Below are 17,842 nucleotides of genomic sequence, written 5' to 3' on the forward strand. Positions count from 1 at the left end.
GAAGACTAGATGCTGTCAACAGAATAGAAGAATGGGGATGGGATAGAGACAGGATGCACCATTTATTGAAGACCTACTAGGTGACTGCAACTGTGTCAGATGCTCCCCTCTCTTTTCCCCCTTAACTCTTTCATCATTTGGAAAAGTTGTTCAATTCTTTCTAGTTTAGCAGGAGGGAGCCGAGAGTATAAGAACTACCAAAAAGATTGAGTAATTGTTCAGGATTCAGCTGCTGATAGGTAAGTAGATATACCATGATTAGAAAATGAGTTTGTTCGACTGTAAAACTTTTACTGTTTCCCCTCTGCCAGGCTGAGAGGCTGTTTCTCTTGGGGAGCCAACTGCAAACTGATTTCAGCCGGCCTTGTTGCCATTCATCACCACCACAGGGGCGGCCGTCCTCGGGCCTGGGATACAAGGGGTTTAGCTGACCAGGCATGGGGAAGAGTTTGCATCTCTTCCTCTATCTCCTCAGGGGAATGCCAAGGTGGGAAGTAATGAAAGCAGTTTAAGCAGGTCCCAAGGGTGCTCGCAGATGGCATCTTATCACTCCTTTTTCTCAAGCTTTCGGCAGAGAGAAGAAAGGCTACTGCCAAAAATAATGTTAAAAACAACTTACGCACAACCAGTATTTTTATGCTTCATAGAGATTGTCCATGTATATGCATTTTAAATACATTTGTATTTTGCACACGCACAATCCCATTAATCTTCATGCCCATAATTTGTGGTTGTGAAGCAGGTACAAAAACAGAGGATCTAAAGAGCTAGCAAGTGCAGACACAGACACAAACCAAGGTCTCCTAACTACTTTCTCTTACAATCTCAAAACTCCCTGGAAGACATCTGTCTGTTTTAATACAATTTGCCAGTTCCACAGGGGAATTGCGAAGCTTACTTCCTATTTGAAATTAAGATCCTGTACTTCCTCAGAAGAAAGCTTCTATATACAAAACATAATGGCATAGTAATGAGCTCCCTTGACTAAATCAACCATCTATGCACACCCTCAAATATTACCCTCCCTTGGCTTCCTACTGCGTCCACAGTGAAGATCAACAGGAACAGTAGGAGGCTGGGAGAGCATAGAAATTGGAAGTTCAAAAAGGTTGAATTACATATAAGAATAAGCCCTTATGAATAGTGAAATCTTGGTTTAGAAAAACCACCTTTTTTTTGGAAGAGCCCTAGGGTGGAAAGAAGTGACCCTGTTACTTAGATACAGATCTGAAACTACAAGCAATCTCTGCCTTTTTAGTTTCTTGTCTTTCAAAATGTGCGATCCTGCTAAAACAGTCCTTGGCCAATTGAACATCCATTGAACAAAAACATAGGTGGCATTTTGAGTAGGTAGGGGATACCGAGAATATTTTTAGATGAGGCTTCTCTGTTTCATGCTAATTGTATTTGATCGCTGATATCTTGAGAGCAGTCCAGGGTATTCATGGGAGTTGGAACTAACATGTATCTACAGTTTGATGTAAGAAATAATTTCTATCCACCTTGAATTTGCTGACAACAGATGAGAAACAGTGCTGTGAAAATATAATAGGAAAATCCCTTTTGGGGCTCCGAATGAATCATGTAGCAAAAAGTGAGATTTGGGTACAATGACTGATTCATTTTTATTTATTTATTGAAAAACATCAAGAGCTAAAAAAAAAAAATGCAAGACCAATGGAATTCATCACAGATATTCAAAATTATAGATGTGAGGAAAAGAAAACATCTATGGCAACGATTCTGAACTAATAGGGAAAATGAAACATTACTTGATCTCGGATTACTTCTTTTAAATCAGCTTGGGAAATGACATAACCATATTTAATTCCTCGGAGAAGAATTGTTCAGTTCCAACCATCTGCTAAATTAAGCAGCAGTGATTATAATGAACATTTACAGCAGAACTGATTCAAAAGGGGATAATAACTTTATGTATAAAACAAAGTCCTGGGAGGCAATTGCAATCTTGAAGATGAAGATCAAAATTAGGAGAACAGATTTTTTCAGTGTACTGGAACTCTAAGGGTGGTGAAGGTCAAAGGGCACCTCGCATTTCCGTGAATTCTTTATTTCATTTTAGGGAAAACAGCCACCAAGTTATAGCACACTACCCAGTTTTCCAGATTCTTTTACCGTGTTTCATTAGACCACAATTTTCCTATTCTTTTTCAAGGTGGTAATACAGACTTTGCTTCTTCATTCTTATTTTCCCTTTCCCTGTACAGGGAAAAGAATCTCCACCATAACTTCTGACAAATCTAAGAAGAGCGAACAAATTAAAATAGCCAATCTGCCAAGAACCAGTAACCCTGAGTGGTATATTATTAATTAGTCTAACAATTATCTTCTTTGGTCTTTAAATGGATGTTCAATATTTCTGCCATTTTCTGGCAGTGTTTATGTGTATGTGCAGGTCCACACACATTTCCCATGGAACCAGTTGCCTTAGATCAGTATTACTGAGGTAAAATAATAATGATAACAAGGAAAAGAAGGAGGAAAAGGAGAAGGAAGAAAAAGAAAGTTGTGTTTTGGCCTTGCCTGCTGTGTAGAGTGTTGCCTATGTCCATTCTTCAACCAAGGAATCTATTTTTATAGCACAGGGTCCCATTATTAAATATTGACAGGGACACCTCATCAAAAAATAATAATAATGTGTTTATGTGTAGCCCCAAATTCACAAAAAATAAAATGCCTTAGAAGTTCTTTTCCCTCCCTAGACCAACAAAACTAATATTGTCGTGGCACTAAGGCATCCGAGAGAGAACTAATTTATGTTTTAGATTTTCAAAGACATCGTTCTAATTATGTTGCTGCCCCACAGAAAGAATATGAAAGCCCAATAACAGAGGGACCTCCCTCTCCTGCCTTATACACACACCCACCACTGGGAAAGATATTGAGTCTTTGCCATCGTCTCACTTATGACGCTCCTTAACTGCACTTTACGGTCTATGGAGCAAAGAGGTCTGGAAATTGATTAAAAGCACTAATTATTATAATTGCATTTAGAGATGTGATTGGCAGGGCAGATCGCAGCAAAAATGCAAATACTTTCTCCTCTAGCAACATGCTCACATATTAATTTGCTAGAATTAAAAATTTTAAGATTACATAATGCAAATAATATTCAGATTAGGAGTCCTAGTGAGTTGAATAAACACAGAGCTCCTAAGTGTTCTTCCTTCCTTTTCTTTCATTAATTGTGCCTAGTGGAGTCAAAGTGAAGGTTTAAAAAGACTTTCTTCCTCATTCTGGGATCAGCATCCTTAATGCTGTACTGGGGTGATTCATTTCAGATAATACTGAACTTTATGAGACCCAAAGATCTGTGAGAAAGTACCACCTCTTACCTATCCATCCACCCATCCATCCATCCAACACACTTACTCATTCAACAAATACTTCTTAAATCTCTACCGTGTTCCAGGTACATAGCGAGCAAGAAAGATTTAGTTTCTTCCGTTATGTTGCTATATTATATTCAAAATGGGAAAAAACAGAATACTGAAAAAGAATGATGGATTAGATACTTTTGACAGACACTGTATTAGGTTCAACAACGAGGCAAAAATTTCACCTGAGTGCCCCTCCTGGTGATGTTTGTAACCAGCACAAATGGAATCCTAGTCTTTCTAAAGGGCTCCCAAGCTCCAGCAGGGACTCTGAGGCAGAAGTCTTCAGACCCCAGAGACCACATTGAGGGGGTGGCATGTATCTCTGCGGTGACCAGGGAAGATCAATGCCACAGCTTAGATGATGGGCAGGAGTGTCAAGAAGAGGTAAGTGCTCAGTGAAAAAGCTGGGGGTGTGCTACAGCCATACAAATGGCAGTCATTTTTGCTGAAAGACGTAGTGTTCCTCAGATGACAAATGTTAGGTTGACTAGAGTTTTGCTTGTTTAAAAATAACAGGCAGCAGGGCTGTTACTCTGATTTCAGTAAGGCTACACAGGAAGAAAGTGAATGCCTATCAGCTGGAGAGAAGGGAAAAGGTGAAACCCTGATCCTGGATCTTTCTTTCCTCTCTTGAAGCAACAGCCATCTGGGGTTTTGCTTCTTCCCCAGGGCATTGCCAGTAACTGCTTTTATTCTGCAACTGCCCCTCCCCCCCACCCCCCTGGCCCCAGTCTCAGGATTCTCTCCTCCCTTCCGCTCTGTTCTTGCAGATGCTGCTCTGGGAGACAGCAATAAATTTGCAAGTAAACAGGAATTTACAATCTACTTCAATGTTTAGATACTAAAAATTGTCTTTCCACGTTAGCTCTCCCAATAGTTGGTCCATGCTGAACTGGCTCTTCAATTTTGAGGCAATATTTGCTCTGTCTTGAAGAAGAACCAGGTTCACAGCTGAGTGGGTCTTCTGGAAATGAATGCATTCAGTGAATTATTTATCAAAACTCTTGGGGATATAACCGCTGCCTTGACAATAACATAGCCTTTGAGTGAATTATGGGGTCTAGGATACTGGCCCCAAGGAATTTCTAATGAGGGCAGGAAAGTAATATGTTTTATAACCGCACTAGGGTAAGAACAAGAAAAGTGAGAGAGATGGTAGTTTTAAAGAGCGGCCTCTTTAGGCTGCTTACATTTTCATGGTCTATGCCAGGTGGATATTCAGAAATATTTTGGCAGTGAAATAATTAACAGAATAACTAAAACAATAAGCCACAGTGTGGGAATTCAATCCGTTCAGTGACTTAGGATCAGCTAGACAAAATAACTAATTTTATCAAGATCAAATTTTAGGGAGAGAGATATTTCCAGGCGTGGTTATTCAGCTCTGCACACATACGTAGCATAGAGAAGTGTTTTCTTAAGAAGTAGGACATTTGCAGCCACTGCTAAGGCATAGACGAAGTTGAAGACAGATGTTTTAATGGAAAACCATAGATCGTTTGCAAAGCTTGACCTCTCTTTGCTTTTGATCTGCCCTTATTTGAAGATCTAACATACTTTGCATGTCTGCATTTTAGATACAACTAATAGCAAATGCAAAAAAAAAAGTAGCATATACCTATGGTTTCCAGCTTTGTCACCTCACATGGAATCGTGACAATATTTCACTCAGCAAGTCTTTATTTTGTGATCTAGGAACAAAATCGTCGTATTCGCATGGTAGGATAGCAATATGAGTAACAGTTCTTGATTTCTATGATTTTGCCCTACCCACTCTGATAAACTGACACCTTCTCACAAGGGCTTTTAACTGTGGAGTTCCTGTCCTAGACATGATATTCTCCCATTCTGGTCACTTCTCTGATTCTCCCAGTGATGCCTCCTGCCCCTCAAAAGTCTAGTGTTTGATTCCAGATCTGGTGTCCTGCTTTTAGACCATTGTGTGTCCAGTCCCTGTTCCATCCTACAGCAATTAGGACATCAGATGTAGAGAGTTGACTTAATATCATCTCAAATCACAGGCACTTCCATGGGTCACAGCGCCTTGCTGCTCTATGCTTTTACGGATCTATGGTAAGATGACTTTCATTTTATTATTATTATTTTTAAAACTTTCATGCCTTTGCCCTAGATCTCCATTGGTCTATTGGGGTTTGGGAGCTGGACTGGAGGATCCAGAATCTCCTGTCTAACATTACTCACAAATGTTTCTCTGACTGTTTCATTTCCAGTGACGATTTATTGAGCACCTATGTACTAGAGATTGTGCTGGTTGCTAAAAACAGAGTTTTGGACAAAACATCATTTTGCCCTAAGGAGGCTTACAATACATCATCTTTGCCCTCAGGGGCCTTAGGGAGTGATAGATACAAATAAGTAAACCAATCAATAAATTATTGTTTAAAGAAAGATATTGAAGAAATAATCACAAATGTAAACATTGTTTCAAAAAGGGAAGTAGAGAGTGCCATGAGGAGGTATAAAGAGGGAAAATTAATCTCAGAAGGTCAGGGAAGGATCCTTGAGGAAATAACATTTAGGCTGAGATCTGAGGATGAGAAGGAATTAAATAGGTAAGTGGCTGTGGGAGAAATTGGGAAAAAAGCAATGATGCCTCAAGTAGAGGTAAAATGTATAAGATCCTATACCCCCAGAGAGTGAACCCCATTTGAGGAGGTCAGACAAGAGCAGTATGCTTTCTTCAGTGAGACTGGAAAGGTCAATGAAAACCAGATCTGGGTGGGAGGGGGCAGGGGCAGGCCTTTAAGTCTCAGTAAAAGGCTTGGATATTGTTCTAAGGTAATGAGAACTCATTGAAAACCTTACTTAAAAAACTTTAAATCGTGAAATATTCTACAAATACAAAATAATATGAAAAACAATGCATTAGATGACTCTAGTCATCATGGAGCTTGTTATTTTGCTTCACTTCTTTTTGTACAAATAAAATGTTTCATTTCAGCTAAAATCTCAAATCCATATCCTTTCTCCTCCCTCCCTCCCTTTTTTACCAAATAACCACAATCCTAAAATTAGAGTTTATCATTCTTGTGCAATGATGAGGTATCTAGTGAAGCTCAAAATATATAATCCATGTGACCCTGCAATTTGTCTTCTTGCTATCTTTTTTAGAGAAGCCTTCACACATGAGAGACGTTTTCAAGAAACTTAAACACTGCATAGTTCAGTGCAATAAAAAGTGGTACTAACATAATAGCCCTCAGTAGAGAGATGAATAAAGAAATCCTGGTTTAGTCCCACAATAGAACCCTATACATCAGTTGAAAAAATGCCTTACATCTTATGAATTGATGAGGATAACACTAAAAAATAAGATGCTTAGTTAAAAAGGCAAGTTCCAGAAGAATACACAGTATATATTTCATGTATGAAAAATCTAAAAGCATAAAAAATAGTATCTCTTATTTATGGAGGCAGATATATATAGTAAAAATATAAAAACATTAAAAACTTCTAAGCAGGGAGATACTGCATTTTAAAAGCTCACTCTGACTATAGGCTTGAGAATGCAATCACCAGGGTAGACCAGTTAGGAAACTATTTTGGTAGGGTAGTTGAACAATGACTGTAACTCTGATTAGTGAGAAAAGTAGAGTGATTCTAGAGCTATTTATAAAGTAGAATTTTTAGGATATGGTGTTGAGCTATGAGGGTGTGAGGGATGGGAAAGAATCAAGTGACTTTCGAGTTCCTGGCTTGAATAATTTGGTCACTTGCCCTTCTATTTACTGATACAGAAGACAAGGATTGGGGTGACAACTTTGGGAGTGGGCAGAGGTAATAACCAACTTTTGAAAAATTAATTTGGGTTGCTTTCCCCAAGCAGAGATGTCAGAGATATATAGACATGGGTCTAATGGTCAGTAGGAAATTTGGAAATGAAGATGGTTTGTGAGTCATCAGCACACAGTGTGGAAAGTAATTAATTTTGATTGGATAGAGTACACGGGATTTGGAGAAAATATGGGCTAGGACTGAGCCCTTTGGGATACTACGATGTCATGCTTGCAATGGAAGCTGAGGAGAGGCCATAGAAATCAGAGAAAAGGGAGGGGGAATATGGAGTCAGGAAGGCCAAGGGAGTAAGTAATTTCCATAAAAAGGCTGTGGCTGTGAGTTTTGAGTGCTGATGATACTTTAAACAAGAGAAAGGATGAAAAGTATCTGTTGTAGATTGCTATGTACCAGTCATTGGTAATCTGGAAGTGAGCATTTTTAATGTTAATTGTACTTCAAATACATACATACATATACACATACATGAATATTTTCAGAACAATGTTTGGGCTAAAAGCTATGTAGGGTAGGTTGACAATTAAATGGAGGAGTGGAAATGGAGGCAAGATGTACAGACATGTGGAATAGTTTGGGAAGGAAGGGACAAAATAGGCAGGTGCTGAAGGCCTAGGAAGAGGATGAAAGGAATAAGTGCTTCATTTTTTCAAATATCTGCTTCTTTAAGGTGTGGCAAATTTGGACTTGTTTAAGTGGTAGTGGGAAGGATTCAGTAAAGAGGGAGGGGCTGAAGATGTGGGACAAGGAAGATAACCGGTGGGTGAGTTCCCCAAAACCTTGAAGGGTGAAATCCAAATCATTCGACAATGATTTGATGTTGAATTAATTAAGAAACGAACGTGAAGAAGGATGTCATTTCTCCTGAAACAGTGTTAAAGGGAAGAGAGATGTCTGGGGAGGTCACTAGGTTTACTGATTTGGGTAGTGGGAAGTTGAGGGTTTTCATATCTGATGGCTTCTGATAGCTCTCTGAGGTGGGAGGTAAAAATATCTGAGGGACTTCGAGGTTTTAGGAAAGCAGAGTTTGCAATGGTTGTTGGGGAGGATTGGAATGAATGTTAGGTAGGGAAACAACATAGAATTTCTGTCACTGTTTAGTTCCAAGTTGAGTTTGGAGAATTTGGATTTATGGTGGTGCTAATCTCCTTGGACCACACTGTGTATCTACACTCTATCCTCTTTGGATTAATTCTTGCACAAGAGTCTCTTCATTTTCTCCTACAGACAGACTACCCTTCCAGATGTGCCACACATGGCTGAATTTACAGTCACTATAAAGCACTGGTCAGTTTCTGGGAACCCACGCTATTTTCTTAAACTGTGTCCAGCGTAGTTGGAAAACCCTATATGGTGTCGATAGTGTAAAGCTTAGCTATTTCTAAGTGTTTCATAGGCATTCATGAACTACCAAGTTTGTTGTGTTCTTAAGCACTGAAGGAGCAATTGGGTATTTCAAAGCTCTCTATAAATGACAATGTGAGACGAAAAGAGTACCATTTTTTATGAACAGTTACATAGACTGTGACACAGGTTTCATCAGCTCTACTAGAAATAAGAGATCTGCGATGTGCCTCTAGAGTGTAGCAATGTTTACGTTGCACCCATTTTTATTGTTGTTGTCATTTCGGCAAACTTTTAATATGGGAAAATGTAATAGGTATTCAGAAGTCTGAGAACACTGAGGAATATTCTAATATGGTTACTGTGGTCTGATTGACTCAGCAGCATATTGACACACATTTGGTTTTCCATATATTCAAAAGAACCAATGTTTTCTTTTTAAAAGTGACTTCATCTTCCATCATAAATGTCTCTACTCTAAGGTCTGGTGAGAGAATTCCTTGGAAACCAAAGAACATTTAGTCATTTAGTGTGTATGTGGGTGTTTTTCTCTTTAATTTATGAAGTCCTTTGAGCAAGTAAATTAAAAAGTGGTGTGTTCATATTCCACATTTGAGAATTTGTTTTATAAGCAAGTTTATAATTTATGGCGTTTGTGATCTTCTGGGAAACTTTTAGTTATATCTGTGCCACGCAAACTACTTGAAGCATTTTTGCTGGATTTTGATCAGAAGGATATAGAATGATCTCCAGTTGTGGAGTAAGAAAACTTGGTTCTAGTTTCAGCTCTGATACTAACAACTATAACCTTGACTAACTCTTTGTCTGAGCCCTAGTTTCCTATTCCGTGAAAAGAGGAGTTTTATTAGGTGACTTTTAAAATATTTTCCAGATCTGAATGTCAGTTTCAGGAGTTGATACAGCTGTTTGGCAGCATTAAAAAAAAAAGGCTAAATATCGTTAAGATTATTAATTCTTACATGGCACAATGTAAAATGTGCATGCTCAAGCTGGGGTTTAAGGTCATAGTATTCATTCATTCACTCATACCTTTATTGAATAGTGAGTATAAGAAATTTGGGAAGCAGTGTTGAACAAGAAATGTATCAGTCCTCGGGCAGTTCTTGTTGTAGCGGGAAAGACAGACATGTTAGCCAATTATTGAAATAAATACAAGTGATCCTGCAATAATATCTATATCCCAATCTTCTCCTCGTAGCATATCCAACGTCCTATATGGAATCATTTGGTTATCTTATGGCATTTCAAACTCACACAAATGACTGTAAAACCTATTTTTTCTTTTTTTTTTTTTTGAAATAACACCACTATTCACCGACTTGCTCCAGTAGAAATCTAGAATATTGCCTTATTTCTTCCTCTTCTTCATTATTTGCATTTAATCCATCAGCAAGCTGATCAAATTACATTCAGAGATTTCAATTCCCAAGGCTTCCACCCTAGTCCACCGTCAAACCTTTCCTGGATCCTTGTAAGAACCTCCTTACTGCTTTCCCTATTTCTAATTTTTGTCCCATTCTAAACTATTCCCAAAATGAAACCAAGATTAATGTGTGAAACACAAATTCAATCATGGTACCTCCATTCTTGGAGCCTCTATTGGCTTCCTATTGTATCTCACATGGAAGCCAAGTACCGGCATGATCTTCTCCTTCCCACAGCCCCAGTATCACCATGACACTCTCCCTCCTGACCATAAAGTCAGCCTGGTTTCAATTTCTAGTATCTTTTTCTCAGAGATGACTTACCTTACTCTCTAGATTGTACTTTCTCACTTCTTTTTGTATTTTACTACCACCTGCTCTTTTCCCTTCACAGCACTTAACCATAACTTCTAGCTTGGCCATATTTTTATTCCCTTATTTATTGTTTGGCTTACCCACTAGAATGACATCTCTATTAAGGGCAAGAGATTTGTTAGTTTCATTTACTTAGCATCTTCATGCTTATTGTGTAACTCATTAAATATTACTTGAAAAAAATCAGCCTAGTTATTATGACTTTTTTCTATTTTGCAACCTGAAAATATTGAGGAAATGAAAGCAGTAGGCATGTCTTGACATTTCTTATCAATAATGTGTCTAAGGCTATTACCAATTATGCAAAGATTGGCATGATTAAGATAACAATTTGCAATTTGTTTATTATATCATTCTTCATTCTTTAAAACCATGCATCTATGAAAAACCATAAAAGGAGAAATTCTTAATTAGAACAAATCCAATTCTATTTTAGTAGTCGTTCATATAGCAAGTTGTAGAAGAATTTTAATTAGTAATGTGTTTAATGACTAACAATTTTTCACACCATTCAACTTTGACTCTTGTACTCTGAAAAAATAAACAATTGCATTCCTTTTGATTAATTTTTTACTCATAAAGGCCTAAGTACTAAAATCTGCTGGTAAACTGACATTAGTTTTAGTGTGAAATAATTTACTTAGTTTTGGTCTTTCCTATTACATTGTGATCTTATTTATTTTTATATAAGATCTAGCATCACATAATGATGATAAATCTTATATTTATAAACACTTATTAAAAAGAAGGTGGGAGATATAAAAATTATCTTTGTTCATTTACATATCATTTGGAATTAATGAAAACTTGTGGGTAACACAAATTAAATGCCTTAAGAAATATGGCTCTGGATAGTTCACATTTTATAATAATAAATTATAGCATAATTTCAATATTAGATATAGAGTGGATTACTTAGGCTCAGGCCCTGTTAATATAGAGCTGTCTCTCTTTTGTGTTTGTCTCATTTCCTAAAATATTCGTAGCTCTCCCATGAAGACACAACACATCTCCAGCATTCCAAGTATGTAAGAGTCTATCACCTAATAGGAGCCAAATGTAATTTTGTTGATCTGAAGTAAAATAGTTCTTCTAGTTATTATTCAGTCTTGCAATGCTTATGCTTTATGCTGTAGGAATTATCAAAACATCTGAATTATTTCTTTTTTTATATTATGAAAATAGGATAATCAATAACATCTTTAGTAATTTATAATTAGAGTTACTTGGTTTGGGGTACACATGTTACGAAGTCAAAAGCATAGAAGTGTATACAGAAAAAAGCAAACTTCTTTCTAACCTCTTCTCCAGCTGCATCTGTCTCACCTCATCCTCTCCAGGGATTTCTGTTATCATCAGTTTCTTGCATATCTTCAGAGGTATTCTACAGAATCCAGGTGAGTGTGCATGTTCTTTTTATTTCTGCTAGTTAGAGATTTTGCTTTTATCATTTTTCAGTATATCTTACGTCTATAATAATAGATGGAGAGCTCCTCATTCTTTTAATGACTACATAGTGTCTCATTGAAGGGGGCAGCTATAGTGGATTAACTCCTATATTTATAGATATTTCGGTGGTTTTCAATATTTTATTATAACACTGCTTCTTTTCATCCATCTGAGTGGCTATAACAAAATATCACCCAGACTAGGTGGCTTATAAACAACAGAAATTTATTTCTCACAGTTTTGGAGGCTGGAAGTCCAAGGTTAGGATGCCACCCAGCATGCGCTCTTCTGGGTTGTAGAATTTTCCTTGTGTCCTCATCATAGAAGAAGGGACAAAGGTGTTCTTTGGGGTCTCTTCTATAAGGGATTTCTTTAAGTAGTGGGGACATAAAGAGACTATAGCACTGCTGTACTGAACATTGATGTACGTGTTCACACATGCACATATATCTGTACACAAAATATTTAGAAATAGAATTGCCATGTCAAAAGCTGCATGCATTTTAAGTTGAACAGAAAATGCTACAGAGATTTAATGCCACCAATTTACACTTCGGTTAGCAATATATAAAAATTCTCTTTTTCTCTATCTCATCAAGAAATTGTGGACCAAACTTTGGCATTTGTTAATTTGATGAAACTGTTATTATTTTTAGACATTGATCTAGGACTTCTAGCCTATGTAGTAAGATATGAATTAGAAACAAGAGGAAATAGTTTTTATATTTCTTTTGAATTTCTTATATAATCTGTCATACTGCTTTAAGACATTGTTTGCTTAAAAATCTAAATTGTTTTCCAGAGGGTAGGAAAGATGCTGTGCAAATCGACCATATATTTTTACCTAGTCTTCTTGGGTGTAATGGCATGTGTTTGTTAGTGTATGAACTAAGTCTGTGGCCATGGAACAAAGAAAATCTAACTGATCTATAGAGGATTTTAATTTTTTTCCTGGCCTCTTTAGAATGACATTCATATCAACTAAAAGAATGCAGTATATGTTGGTCATTATTGCCAGTTTAATAAGAAAATTCATATCCCAAATGGTACCAATCTCTTAAAACTTGCAGTTCATATCAAATGTTATTTTTCTCATCTTATTTATTTGCTATCACTGCATAATGTGTCACTGATAGAAAAATTCAGTGACAGGTTTCCATCTTAAACAGCCATTTAAAAGCTCAACATTTGAAGAAGTTCATTATCTACACACATATATTCTACACTGAACTAATTTATAAATGTTACAAAAATCTTAGAAAATATTTAATTTCTGTTAGCACAGGACTGTTTAAATCTCCAAAGGCTAGAGAATACATGCAAGATCTATCACTTTTCTCTTTTTTTAATGAGTTATACACTTTATTTTTTTTATTTTTATTTTTTTAAAGGTCATTAAAAGGAGGGAGAGAATCTTTTTTTCTAATATGTTATTAAATTCAATTTGCCAAAATGTAGTATAATACCCAATGCTCATCACATCAAATGTGGAGAGAGATATTCTGAAACGGGCTCTCTGCCCAGCATGGAGCCCGATGGAGGGCTTGATCTCACAACCCTGAGATCATGACCTGAGTCAAAATCAACAGTCTGTCACTTAGCTGACTGATCCACCCATGTGCCCCAATCTATCCCTTTTCTACCTTTTGCATTAACAAGACCAGTGTAGGGCAAGCTCTAAGAATCCTTTACAATGGTACTTTATCAGATCTATACCACAAATACTTGCTTATTTGAATAGTCCTATTCATATTCATATATTCAACCACTTATTAACAACTACTCAGGATATTTCACTGAGCTGAGTCCTGCGTGATCTTTTAAAAGATGTTTGTTTGTTTGTTTATGAGAGAGAAAGAGAGAGAGAGTATGTACTAGCAGGGGGAGGAGTAAGAGAGAGGAAGAAGCAGACTCCCTGCCTACCAGGGAGCCCAATGTGGGGCTCATCCCAGGACCCTGGGATCATGACCTGAGCTGAAGGCAGATACTTAACTGACTGAGCTACCGAGGCACCCCTGAGTCCTAGGTGATTTAAAAGAGATTATTAAGGTGCACCTCTGTGGTGCAGTCAGACTCTTAATTTTGGCTCAGATCATGATCTGAATGTTATGAGATCAATCCCCACCTCGGGCTCTGCGCTCGGTGTGAAGCCTGCTTGGGATTCTCTTTCCCTCTCCCTCTGCCCTTCTAGCTCATGTTCTTTCTCTCTCAAGTAAGTAAATCTTTAATAAGGAAATAAAGAAGATTATTAAATATATATTGCTTATCTTTGGAGAGCTCACATCTTCAAATGTTGGAAGGGCATAGAGAGCATGTCAATACTTTTACTGGGAATTTTGTTTGTACCACTGAGTTTCCTTTTAAAATTGAGATCAGATAGATAGACAAATATATCTGTATCTGATGCATATCTATCTATACATGTATAAAAAAAGAAATAGTAAATTAAGAAAAAGGTGTTTTTTTTTTTTTTAACGTTTTAACTATATAGATACTGAAGAGTAGAGAAGAAAGAAAAATAGGGAAAAATCTCATCCATTATACTTTTAGGGAAAGGCAAACACTATTAGTAACTTGGCATACTCTGTATCCTTTTAATCTTTTTTCTAGGTATATTTTATTTTGTTAAGATCATACTAGAATATTAAGTTTTGTTTTTACTTAATGTGTAATACGTATTATTACAGTACTTTTTAAAAACTACAAAATATTCTATCTATAGTTATATCATAACTTACCTACATTACTCTAATTTTAAATACCTGTATTTTTTCTACTCTCAGTTAATATGAAACACACTGTGATCAGTATCTTGTGATATATATCTGTGTCTGCATTATTTTTCTATTGGGTAAAATTATTGGACCTCATGATGGAGATATTTTTATGCATTTCAGATATGGTTCAATTAGGGTTCAAAAAAATGTAACAATTTTTAATAGTAACTAAATTTCCTGAGTACTTCAGGTATATTTTCTCATGACTCCTTTTTAGTAGGTATTATTACCGATCCTTTAAAACTAAAGGTATTTGGAAGCTCAGGTAACATGGAGACATGTGTGGTTACTTATATTTATAAGCATATAGAAACACTAGAGAGAGATTTGCTCTGGATATTTAGAGCAAATATTGGCCAATTTATAAACCGTTTTTGTGCTGGAACTAGATTTCAAACCTAGATTTTTCTGGCTATTGAACAACAGAAATTTATTTTCTCACAGTTCTGGATACTGCAAGTCCACGATCAAGGTGTTGGCTTCTTCTGAGACCTCTCTCCTTGGCTTGCAGATGATTGCTTTTCACTCTGTCCTTACACGGTCTTTCCTCTCTGTCTACATGTCTGTGTTCTAATGTCTTCTTATAAGGACCCCAGTTATATCGGATTAGACCTTATTTTATCTTTAAAGATTTAATTACCCTGAATTAGCTGAAAAGCTCTGCAAATTTTGAGATATTCTGTACAATACCTTATTTACATTGATTTTTCTTGTTTCTTTCTCTTCAGATATCTATAATCTCTTATCACATAGAAATACTTAGCCTGAGGATCAGTTCACCTTGAAATAGGATGTTTTATATAACATAGTTTCCAAAATGTCGGTATTCACCCATTAATGGATCCTGAGATTAATGTAATGGGTAAGACCAGTGTTTTGAATGAAGTAGAATAGAACAGAAAATAAATAAGATTTACAAATTTTTGCTTCAGTTGTGTGTATATGTGTTAAGTTGCAATCAAATGTATTTTTAATTTTAGGTGCGTAACATAAATATTTTTCCCCATAATAGTTTCTTTAGTAAAAAAAATCTTATACTTCCTTCGGCTGGGGGGTACTATTTATTCTGGCAAATGGTCCAACTACTCCCCACTTTATCACCGAAACCTCCAGGATTATTATTATCTAGCATATACTGACCTTGGGACTCAGGCAAATGCATTTGGTATCAGAATTTCAATGGGATTGAGCGAAATAATTGCATACATCAGCTCTTAGCTTCACCTATATCTTCAATAGGGATCAGATGGTTTTCTCAGAGTTACTTTCTGACTCTGAAATTCGGGGAGAATTTCCATCTCCCAATAGTTGAGCAATATTGGGTTACTTTTTAAACTTTTTCCTGTCAGCCTGTGGTTTGGTTCTAGGTGAATAGTGCCTGGGAGATCATGGTGATCTTGTGTCATATTTCAACATATTTAAATGCAGATTTGAGGGCCCAGGCTGGCTCTGGGGAGCCCTTGGCTTGGGTTGGAAACTGATCCCCCATCCTGGGGACCTCAGTGGTCAAGAAGCCAACCTTGGGCTGCTAAAGCAGGCCTACATCAGCCTACTGTTCTGGTGCTTTGCATGATTTTCTTATTCCTTCAGTGCAAACACGTTCTCCTTTTCTTCCTCTTCTTTCTGATCGACTTCACTAATCTGTTAGAGCTATGTAGGCTCTGGGGAATCCTAAGCTTTTGCAGTCACTCATGCCAATGTGCTCATACTTCATTTATTCTGACTTGTTCCACTCATTTCCAATCCTTCAAACTGCACCCCACTTAACCTTCCAAATCTTGTTACAAAAATCTTTTGATTCTGTATAAATATTCAGAACAACTCTCTCTAGTGTTTATACATGCTTATAAATATAAGAAACCACACATGTCTTCATCTTTAAGCTCTTTTAAATTAAGTGCAATTTTCTTCTATAGACACAGAGCTTTGGGGCATTGACTTCCCATATAATCATAGTACTCAAATCCTATACATTCCTAAGTCCTCTCTGTTACTTGTCTACTTGTGAGGTTTGATATACCAATACAATACTCAGATTTAGGATCTAATCGTGACACAGAAGGTAACATTCCATGTATGTGTGTATTTTCAAGTTCCAGCATTTTAGGTGTCTAACATACTGATTATAAATGATACGTACCAAAATAAATATTTTCCCGAGGCTCAAGGTTTGTAGTCAGTCTGAGCCAGATCCTAATACCTCCAGAGATTTCAATGATAAAGGTCGCTAAATTATTCTACAAAATAAAAGATAAGAGACAGAATAGGGAAAGATTTTGAAATGATAAGGAGGCTGGTGGATCAGTGTTTTCAAAACTTTCTTGATAATACACGTCTTGGCCTTCAGATATTTCTCCGTCCAATGCATCATTGTTTGAGCGGGTAAATAGAGCAAGGCTCTGATCCACTTCACACATTCATGCTTCATACCTAGTGGTGTGTGGGAGCCTGTACCTGTTGACTCAGGAGAGCCAATTGTGAGCAACTATTCCCAGCCTGGCTTTTAGTGACATCATGGTAGTGAAAATATCAACGTTGAAACTGGCCATAGCGGGAGTATTTATGCCACAGAAATTGGCAAATATATGTTACAAATCAGTACCTTTTGTTTTGAATTCCTTCATAAAACATTTTTGTCAGCACACATTTGCTTATATATGATCTTTTACTTTTAATCTTCCTTTTCCAAGAAATAACAATTTTTAAAAAATATTATTTATTTATTTATTTATTTGAGAGAGAGAGAGAGAGAGAGAGAGAGAGAGAAAGAACATTTGTGTGCAAGTGGGGTGAGGGGCAGAGGAAAAGAATCTTCAAGCAGACTCCTCACTGAGTGCAAAGCTTGAAGCAGGGCTCAATCTCACAACTCTGAGATCATGCTGAGCTGAAACCAAGAGTCAGAAGCTCAACTGATTAGAGCCATCCAGGCACCCCCAGGAAACATCATAATTTATTGAGACACACCATGTCTGGAGGGACTAGGTAAAAATACAATTTCTCATCTGAAATTTCATATATTCTCTTGAATTACTTCATTAGAGAAATATTTTATGGCATTGTATGCATACGCGTTTTCAATAGAAATGGTCAGTGTTGAACACCATTTTAACTCTGTTATCTGTAAAAACTGAAAAAGTGAGTGAGGGGGGTTTTCCACAATCTTATTCTAAGTTTGACATGATCTGTCATTACATTTCTTGTCAGTTCAATGTCCACTGATTCTCCCTTCACGGTCATT

The 17,842-nt window shown here is 36.8% G+C and overlaps 1 long non-coding RNA gene across 2 annotated transcripts in view; it reads left to right on the top strand.

The window, feature by feature from the left end:
• The window catches only part of LOC112654891 (uncharacterized), a 203,410-nt gene that overhangs the window by 12,596 nt on the left and 172,972 nt on the right, over positions 1–17,842 (top strand). For both annotated transcript variants that reach the window (XR_007402539.1, XR_007402540.1), the window contains exon 5: positions 11,690–11,775. This is a non-coding gene — a long non-coding RNA (uncharacterized LOC112654891). The remainder of the gene's footprint in view (positions 1–11,689; positions 11,776–17,842) is intronic.

Source organism: Canis lupus, chromosome 15 (assembly GCF_003254725.2).
Source record: "Canis lupus dingo isolate Sandy chromosome 15, ASM325472v2, whole genome shotgun sequence".
NCBI lineage: Eukaryota > Metazoa > Chordata > Mammalia > Carnivora > Canidae > Canis > Canis lupus.